The following is a 9,484-nucleotide window of genomic DNA, read 5'->3' as shown; positions in this document are numbered from 1 at the left end:
TTTCCCCCCTTCTTTTCGCACGACGGGTGTCTCCTGCCTCGCGCGGCCCTTGGGGGGGGGGGGCTTGCTGGGGGTGACCTGTGTCCCTGAAAGGCCTTCCCGCACGGTCTCCCGCGAGGAAGGAAATAAAGGCTTCAGCGTTTCTCCTCCACCCACGGCAGAGTGAGAAGGGAAATTGTAACATGCTAAAAATACTGCTTTGCAGTTTTCAGAGAGGGATTGCAGCCTTAGCAAAATCCTTCCTGGAGGGATACTCTTTTGCTCCATCCTCTTCCATCTGCCTTTCAGTTTCCTTCGTGTAGCTGCTGCTCCTATCAAAGAGCAGGAAAGGTGTGTGTCTGGAGTGAATACAGCAGAAATTATGGGTAGGCTTGATCCAAATGCTCCAAAAAGTCATTCCAGGATGAAAAGGAACTTTTTTCCAAAAGAGAAATGTCTGTGGAAGTACTTCAGTATCTTGGATTCCTTTTGCACTCTATTTTTTGTTTGTTTTGATAAAAATCATTTGGAAGGCTTCCCAGTATCTTTTTTAAATTGACATTTGAAAGCATGCTTTATTTTGCCTCTCCTCACCTATTGGCAGCTGAATTTAGCCAGAGTTGCTGTGTGATTCTGGTCCCTTGTCTGAGCAAGCTCGTACATAATAGGAAAGACACTTAGCTGCAACTTGCACAAAGCAACGTTGTTCCACTTTTGTGAGAGGTGGTGAGGCCAGGCTGTACCGCTGAGAGACTGGCCTTCTGCTAGGGATGTTTTCCCCAAGGCTGATGGACTGTCTACCATAGCTCATGAAAAAAAGATTTTGGACTAATACCTGTGTCAGTGACATAACTTTGGCTTTTATTATCATCTGGGCTGGTTTCCTGATGAACTTTCCTGCTAGTTGTATTCCCAGAGAAACTACAGTTCCTTCTTTTTCTTGGCTGGTCCTTTGTAATGGGGAGATATGGCAGTAGCAGCAACAGTGGTATGTTGAGGCAATTTTCATGTTTATCTTTGTTTTGTGATGACAAGGAAAAGCTATGTACATGAGGTACAACATGAATAAATGAGGCATAGCATATCTACTTCTGCAAGCGTGTACTGATGCAGCACAAACTGTTTGGATCAGGAAGTGCAGGACTTCAGATACATTGGTAGAGCCTGTCTTGGGTACATTGGGACCTTCTTTAGGTTGAGCAAACAGGAGAATATCTAGCCTGCTTCCTTCTCCCAATGCTCAGTACTAGATGCCAGTGAGGACAAGTTTTTATCAGATGACTTCAGTACTAGGTCTATCCTGGTAGGATTCCGTGTGTCTGAGATATCAGAAAATGGTTTTTTCTCCATCCCCTTTCTCTAAAATATACTAAAAAAAAAAAAAAAAACCCTCAAAGAATGGAATTTGACAGTTTTTAACCTGTGATCTTCACTGTGGATGTTGAGCCAGAAATAGGATATTAATTCCTTCCTCTAAAACTTTTCTTGTTTCACAGCTGCTCTGAATTGACTTTTGCAAACTCAGAGTGAAACAAAAAGGGCAACTTACTGTTTGATCTAAAAATGCATGAGAGCAAGGAGAAGCCTAGGACATGAGTTTTTTGCCTTTGCTTTCTTGTTTCATTGCTACATGTTAACACTCAAGTTACTAGAGAAGGGACATGTGGGTCCCATAGTCAGTACCTGAGGGAAACTTACCCAGTTACATGATTTCCACCAGCAATGCATGAGATCAGTCAATCAGGTTGTCACCAAAGTGACTCAGGTCATGACAGTGAGGGGGAAACTTTCCCACCAGCAGTCTTTATATCTGGGGCTTCAGCATGTCCAAGAGCAGAAGTCTCAGCCCAGCTCTCTGGTTACAATTAGGGTTAGGACTAGGGTTTGGATAGAGAGAAATCTGAGACTATAGGCATTAGACCAGTGCCTAGGCACAGTTCCTTCTAGAGCTGTATCTTGCCATTGTGCCCTCTTTTTTTTCCATGGGGATCCATGATCTGGACATGAACTGTTCAACTTGCAACCCCTTTGCCTGAAACATGTGCGAGGCAGCAGCAGTGGTGACTACATGAGGTGCTGCAAAAGGAATTGTGGAAGAGAAGGAAAACAGAGCCAATCTCCTGCACTGCTTGATGCCTGGCAGGTTGACTTCATGCTGCAACACTTAATTCCTTACCACCTCTGCTTAGCTCTYGTCATAGCTAGTAGAGAAGGGAATGTGAAGTCAGGACTCCTGTGTTCCCGTTTTGGCTTTGAAACAGACAGAAATCTAATGGTCCCAGATATCCTGCTTTCATCTTTTTGCCCCCAATCTCCTTAAGCTGCATTCTCTCCTTTTAGGGCATAACAAGCTTCACTTGGGGTGGAGACAGCTGTATTGGGAGAAAAATGAAGAAGAATTGGCATGAAGATTGCTCCTTTTCTCTCTCCAAACATACACTTACTGGGATGTTATAAGGTGGTAAGTCCTGTGGTGTAATAATCTGCATGGCAAAGTGACAGCAACATAGTAGATAAAAGAAATAACTTCAATAGCTCCTGTTTTGCAGCCTAGTAACTTCCTTTTCTAATGTTTGTAGTAGGGTGGTAGTTGACAGGCTCTTATTCAGGCTACTGGGAAGTTGCACATTTTCTGTAGAATTAATAACTGGATAATCAGAAAATCTCCATCAGTAGACAGTCAGTAAACAGCTGTTTACAGGGTTGCCCTCTCTGCTGAAGAAAGTTACTGGAGTTAAAACAGAAAGGTGTTTCTCAAATTGGATTCATGGAATCTATTTCAAGGAATCAAATATACAAGTTCAGAAGAAAAAATCTGAGGCTGGTTAGAACATGTAAATCCCATGGAAATGACTTTAATTATGCTCTCGCTGTATGTTCAATGGAGGACAGAACCTGTATTCATGCTCTAACTTAGCTCCTGCTCAAATTATTAAACTCTCACTCTAGCTGCAGCAGACCCTAGTTAGGTTTTTGAAATTGTCAGGGAGCCTTGTGGTCAGAAGTAAGCCAGCAGACCCTGCTGACCTGCCTCTCTTACATTCTTTGAAAAGGAAATGTGTTATCACTAACAATTTAAGAGCCCACAGCTCCCATAACAGAACAGAACACAAGAGTCCTTATATCTCCTCCATGACTGGGCACCCATCTCAGTTGTGAAGGGATGCCAGAAACACTGTTGTCAAACCCTAGATTCAGCTAGAGAGAAGCATCTGTCAGCCTCTGCTTCTTAGTTTTGTCATCCTCCTCTTTGCTCCTAGGAGATAAGTTCAATTTTCAAAAGGTAAGTGCTAGGACTTTTTAATACTGAGGGCTTTTTATAACTCCTGTAGGCAGATTTTGCTCCTAACTGAGCAATGAAGCTATTAGTTTCTGTCTCCTAGCTGAGACCTATTCTCGTCTGTGAACACAGTAGCACTGAGCTGAAGTCAAGGCTCAAGGCTAGATTAGCACAGAATGGGAATCTAGTGAGAGGTCATTTGTGTTGCACCTTTTTACTTCCTAATAATTAATATCAGGAAGGCGAGATCTCCTTCAGAGGTTTGAACTGTGCAATGAGGAGCTGAGCCAGGATTACAGATTTTGCTTCTCTGCCTTTTGCTAACTGGACAAATCATTTCTCTTCTCTATCCCTCGATATTCTTCCATAGTGAAATGGCTTTAGTGAACCTAATGTGGGGTTGAGGAGCAACAATTCCATGATTTTTTCTACTGCTGTTTGAGCTCTCTCTCCTTTTTCTATTAGAGACTTAGTGTTTAATGTAGACTATGTGTGGTCACTTCTGAACTGAAAATAGGACCATGGCTGCCAAAGTCTACTCTGCTGCCTTTACGCTGCTGTTTTCAAGACAGAACTCTCTCTCCTGTAGTGTTACCATCTCTTCATGGATGCCCAGCTGATGCTGCACAACTCTCCTGATAACATGGATCCTCACTTCGCTGATATTCTTTTGGAGAAAACAAATTCCACGTTTCTTACTGGCATGAGAAGCAGAACAGCTAGGCACTGGGGCAGGTTTGCACCTTCCATCCCATAGCAGGCAGAGTGCCTGGGTTCCTCTGCAGGCACGTTCCAGAGCTGAGGTGTCCATCCCTTACTCCAAAGAGGGAGATGGGGCTGGTTATGACTTGCTTGCTACTTTCCCAAGCTTTTCCTAGCTAAAATTTTGCATTTGCCCTCAAACCGCTTCTAAATAGGAGGAAAAATATTTTGGAACTTCTCTGGAAATTGCAGGTTTTGCAGCCTTCTTTCTGGGTGAGATCTAAGGGCATGAATAAATGGAAAAAAACTGATGTATCCTTGCCATGAGAGTAAAGGGGGAATAATCTTCCTCCTGCTGCTCTCCAGTCTATGCAGAGAGGGGCAGCCTCAGTAGTTTGTGGCTATTAAGCACCAGTTTCCCAGCCACTTGTCTTCTGGTGACAGCCTCTGCAATACTGCAAGGCATACAGCATGAGTGGGCAGGGGTGCTGAGACAGAATTACTGGCACATTTTTATGCACAGTAATTGGAGTTAATTCTAATTAAACTAAACTAGCCATGACAAATGGAGAGGATGCATGTGTGGCTTCATAGACATAAAATAGAAACAAGTGACTTGTGTATATGTTCTCATCCTACCTTTCCTCCCTTTCCCAAGTCACAGATTGTTTAGGTGTTCCTCCAAACAGGAAAATAATAGAAGGGAACACCTATCATTTTATGCTTTGCTGCTAATTTATTTAAGACATATAGGGGCTGCTGTTTGGCAAACTTAAAATCTTTGTAGTTATGGAGCATACAACTGACCGAGAATGCCCAATGTGATACTTATTAGCTTAGTTCCCTATAGATAAAAGGCTTAAGTTAATCAAGCACAGCCAGACTGTTTGAGTTTGTGCTTTGAGGTGTGTGTGTATGTGTCCCTCCTAACTTTTGAACCTACAGCTGATTTCCACCAGTTGACAGATGCAGTTTCTACAAAAATCTTTTTTTTTCTAAGTGGGGAAGGGGCAAGATAAAAACAAAAAAATATATATCTCTGTAGATGTCCTGGCTGGGGCAGGGGCTGTGCTATGACCTCCCAGGTTATCAAATGACAGAAAATCCCCATGGGAGATGGACCTTTTCTGTGTATCAGTTGTGGTAAGAACTTCAAGAAAGTGAGAGCTGTGGTTGAACACCAGAGTCAATCAACCATGAGGGACAACTCTATAGGAAACCACACTTTGCTAATTCCAGGGCTTATGGAGGTATTTATTTATGTGGTACAACATCAAAACTGCTTTTGAAGAAAAAAAAAGATTTAATGACACTCTGATCTAAAGCATCTTGGAAAAACAGCAAAGCTTTTGAAACTCTCAAATTCATATGTTTTACTGAAAAGAGTGTGGGAAGTTTTTGTTTGTTTTAAAACATTCTTTATGTCAGTGTTTTGGATAATCTTTGCTTTTTAAAAAGGTCTGTTAATATGACTTATCAATTGACTTCATCTGAATGGTGTTTTTTTCATTATTAACTTGCAAAGTGATTCAAGATTTGGCTTCTTCCCCCTGATGAGGATGTGTAAACATTTTAAAACCTTCTGTGGCACCATTCTGCTCTGTCAGATCTTCTGGCAGTCTGTTCCTGCTGATTCAGCACTACTTCACTGCATGTGATACGGCAGTGATCCCAGGGACTTCAATGGGTAAGAGACTGGGCTGAAAAATGCTTTTTAGAGTACTTACGGAAGCACCAGAAGCAGGAGAGTTGCCTGAAGTTTAGTCTCCAGACTACAAAGTGCTGATAGATTTGTCCCCTAGTCATGTGCTAATCGTTTCTGAATGAAAATCACTTGCTCCTGAATGCTTTTACCAAAACCACACGTAGAAAATTAATTTCACAAAACTCAGAGACTGTGTGGAAGGTGAAAATGCTATCTATCGTAAACAAAACTGATTTCAGTCACTTGCATATGTTGTCACAGATGTCAGTCCCTTGGTCTCTCACACCATATATTCAGAAGCACCAAAATGTGTGTGTCCATGTAATCTGGCCAGGATTACTTGTGTGCAGCACAGAAGACACAGCTGCTGGCTCTCAAGTCCTCACTGCACTCCTGGGCATCCCCTTGGTTGGCAGTGATGAACTGTTTTTTGCGTGTAGGTCTTATACACCCTGTAGGAGTCAAACAATTATGCTTTTGCCCCTAAATCTTGCTTACTGCAGCCTCCGTAAGCGTTGGTGCCTGTTACACATGCTCCCCCGCTGCAAGTACCTTTAGGGCTACAGTCCATCCACCTGACGGATTGAAAGGGAGCGCACAGCCAGTGTGAGGCAGCGTTGTTGCCCTGCTCCCTTTGTCAGGGCACAGGCCTTCTGGTGGTGACTGGTGTGACAGCATGGCCCTCAGTGTTCACCTGTTCTGTTGCTGTCAGTGGTGTCCTGGGTTGTCAGCGCAGGCCATTCTTTTAACTTGCTCCATTGTTTTATCTGATGCTTTCAGGCATGCTTTTCCATTCATGCCTCATTCAAACCAATTTTAGTATTTCTGATACAAATCTCTACAAGCCATGGAGCAAGATAATTTGTACTGGCTTGCTTTCGCACCTCTGGCTTTCTACTAGTGCAATATTCATGTCTGTATGGCTACCTCAACTTCAGGGCCTAGAAGACAAAACAGGAAATTGTAAGACCAAGCTTTGATATACCCTAAACATACTTCTAAGCTGTTGGTAGTGCTTACCAACCACTCCCTTGCAACTGAGGGAAGAGCAAGGAGAATTTTGTAATTTTGTGCCCTTTTTTTCCCCTCCAAAATGTGGCGAATCAGGAGAGAAGCTTCAGTCCATTTGAGCTTAAAGTGTCATTTCAGTAACTCTTTAATGTCAAGGAGTAAACTATGTATTTTCTTCTCCCCCTTATTTGATTCCTTGGCCTGAGCCTCTGAGAAGGCTCTTCTGTATTAGCCACAAGTCAGTAAGTCAGGTAACAGGAATCTTTCTTTGGCCTAAGCCAGCTCCATAGCCAGCCAAACACCCCATGCTTGGTTTTTCTTCTACAATATAACTATTGAGTCTCCTTTAGAAATCCAAAACCAAAACAGTACTCTCAGGCAATGTCTCTCTGAATAACATATTTAGTTTAACTCATTTAACTCATTTTTCTTAGATAAAAATATCAGTCCTTTTCTAAATAAGTGGAGATTAGTAGGATTTGAATATGCAGCTTCCAGCATGAAACTTTGCCTAATCAAAATGCCCATCTTTATATGACCAATTTCTGAAAGAGAGTTTACATACTAATTACAGAAGAAACTTGTCCTCGGTAGCCACTGGGTGGCAGTGCTTGCTTTTCGTTGCTAGTCTGACTGTCGAGGCTGGAAGTGCTAAAGCTTGAAAATACCACATGGCTCAGAGATTTCCATCTAGCCAAAATCTGTCTAAAATATTTCCAAAACTCACGCAGCAGGCAGAGTGCATGCTGGAAGCTGAGAGTTTTGTTATTTCGTAAGTTTATTTTGTATTGCTGATTAGAATTTGGGAAGGGCTAATTCAGTAGCTAGCATATTTCGGAAGTCTGTTTACATAGCCAGATTTTATGGAAAGCAGTCACCTTCCAAAAGCAACTGTAACTCACCGTTTCCAGGGCTTTGGCTCCCCCTACCTCACTGAGTCAGTGCCTCAGCAGGAAATAATTTTACTAAGAGACAGAGGGAATTCAAGCATCTACTGACAAAAGGTTGAATGTATGTCATAAATGCAGGGGCTTATTAAATTATCCTTCCCAGGAATTTTACAGGCAAAGGATAGAACAGAAGTGGGAATGAACATATAATTTCCAAACACAGAACAGCAACCCAAGGCAGAAGAACTGGAATGACTACATCTGTGGAGGTGAGGCAGGGCCGGGAAAACCTAGTGAGCCATTGGTATTAGTTATGGGAATGTTAGGGAAGAGGGCAGTGAAATAGTTAGGGCCAGTCTCATAATCAGGTATAACTATTGCTGCCTCCAGTCCCATGTTTCAGAGCAAACAGCATGATATTGGGTTTGTCTGCATGAGAGAAGAGCTAGAACAGAATAGCTGCTCTTCATGTATCTCATTGTGTGGACATACAATGTGTACTGCAGTTGTTTCTAAGTTGTGAGTTTAGTTCACTTACAAATGATTGCATCTTGTTCTTCCAACAACAGCTTCCTGGTAGAAATAGAAGAAGTGATGTTTATATTGTAATGTCAAGCAGTGTCTTTCTCCTCCATCCACTTTTCCCCTTCCTCACCAAAACACCAGAATATCACAGAAATTCACACCAGCAGTCTTTTGTTTGAGCTATCCTGAAGTCAGCCGTTATATTCACCTCTAAATCCCAGTCTGAATTCCATACTGATATTGTCAAAGATTCTGGTTTTTTTAAATTTGAGAGGAAAAGGGTTGACTCAGGCTCATCTCCAGTGAATAACCTGTTATCAGATCTCTGGGATAGTTAGACATGTAAGGTGCATATATTATGTGCATCTGTGCATTATGAGGGTTGTTAATCATTCTTGCTTTATGGTGAAATAGAAGGAAGTTTCTATTTTTGATTAGTGTCTCCATGACCTGTTCTCAGTAAACAGATTGCTGGCTTTTTTTGAAAAAATAAATTTGCATGCAGCTTCACCTTCCACACAATCTAGTTACCCAAACTGCTTTAACATACACTGCAACTAATAAATGAGCAGCTGCCATGGCTACTGTAGGTACACAAATACAAAGAAAAGCTCTTCAGCTTTTAAGGAGTGGCTGGAGGCAGGTAATTAAGCAAGGTTTCACACCTTGTGTATAAAGCTCATGAAAAGAAATGCATGAGGCTTCCCTGTGGGTTTTGCTTTTATGAGCACATACTTCAAGAATTACAACATAGCTACCAGCTATTGCTGGGAAGAGCAAGGGAGTAAGCAAGGTAAAAAGCAAGGTAGAATGCTACAGCCTTGATAAAATCCTCTCTAAAAAAATCCAGTTGTAATTAAGCTGCTGATAACAAAGGAGTCTTAAAAGCAATAGCAAATTCCTCTTTGGTGGAAGCATATGAAGAATTTCCTTCTTCTGCTTCCCTTCCCCCATTTTCATGCTTTTCTCATTCACATTACTCTCTCCATTGCTTCAAGGAATTCACCTCTAATACTTCCAGTAGTAGGAGGGTGTTCATCAAAAGATTTTGCAACTTTTCTGAGCTCTTGGCTTTTTTCATATTGATGCATTGTCATTTATGCATCTTAATACTTTGCTTCTTTGAAAAAACCCTGATACTGTAGCGCTATTAGAAATTCACTTTTTTAACATGCTGGCTAAGTCACAGAATCACAGAATCGCTGAGGTTGGAAGGGACCTCTGGAGATCATCTAGTCCAACCCCCTGCTCAAGCAGCATCACCTAGAGCACATTGCACAGGATGGCATCCAGGAGGGTTTTGAATATCTCCAGAGAAGGAGACTCCACAACCTCTCTGGGCAACCTGTGCCAGTGCTCTGTCACCCTCACAGTGAAGAAGTTTTTCCTCAT

General features: G+C 42.1%; 1 long non-coding RNA gene across 1 annotated transcript; it reads left to right on the top strand.

The window, feature by feature from the left end:
• Positions 1 to 73: 73 nt before the first annotated feature.
• LOC112965713 lies at positions 74 to 5,348 on the top strand. The gene is made up of 3 exons (XR_003253368.1): positions 74 to 330; positions 2,320 to 2,440; positions 3,849 to 5,348. It is a non-coding gene; the product is annotated as an uncharacterized LOC112965713 (long non-coding RNA).
• The last annotated feature ends 4,136 nt before the right edge of the window (positions 5,349 to 9,484 follow it).

This window comes from Apteryx rowi, unplaced genomic scaffold, assembly GCF_003343035.1.
Source record: "Apteryx rowi isolate R43461 unplaced genomic scaffold, aptRow1 scaffold_1019, whole genome shotgun sequence".
Classification (NCBI taxonomy): Eukaryota; Metazoa; Chordata; class Aves; order Apterygiformes; family Apterygidae; genus Apteryx; species Apteryx rowi.
Note: the sequence above shows the minus strand (reverse complement) of the source record. Positions and strands in the feature narration are given on the sequence as shown.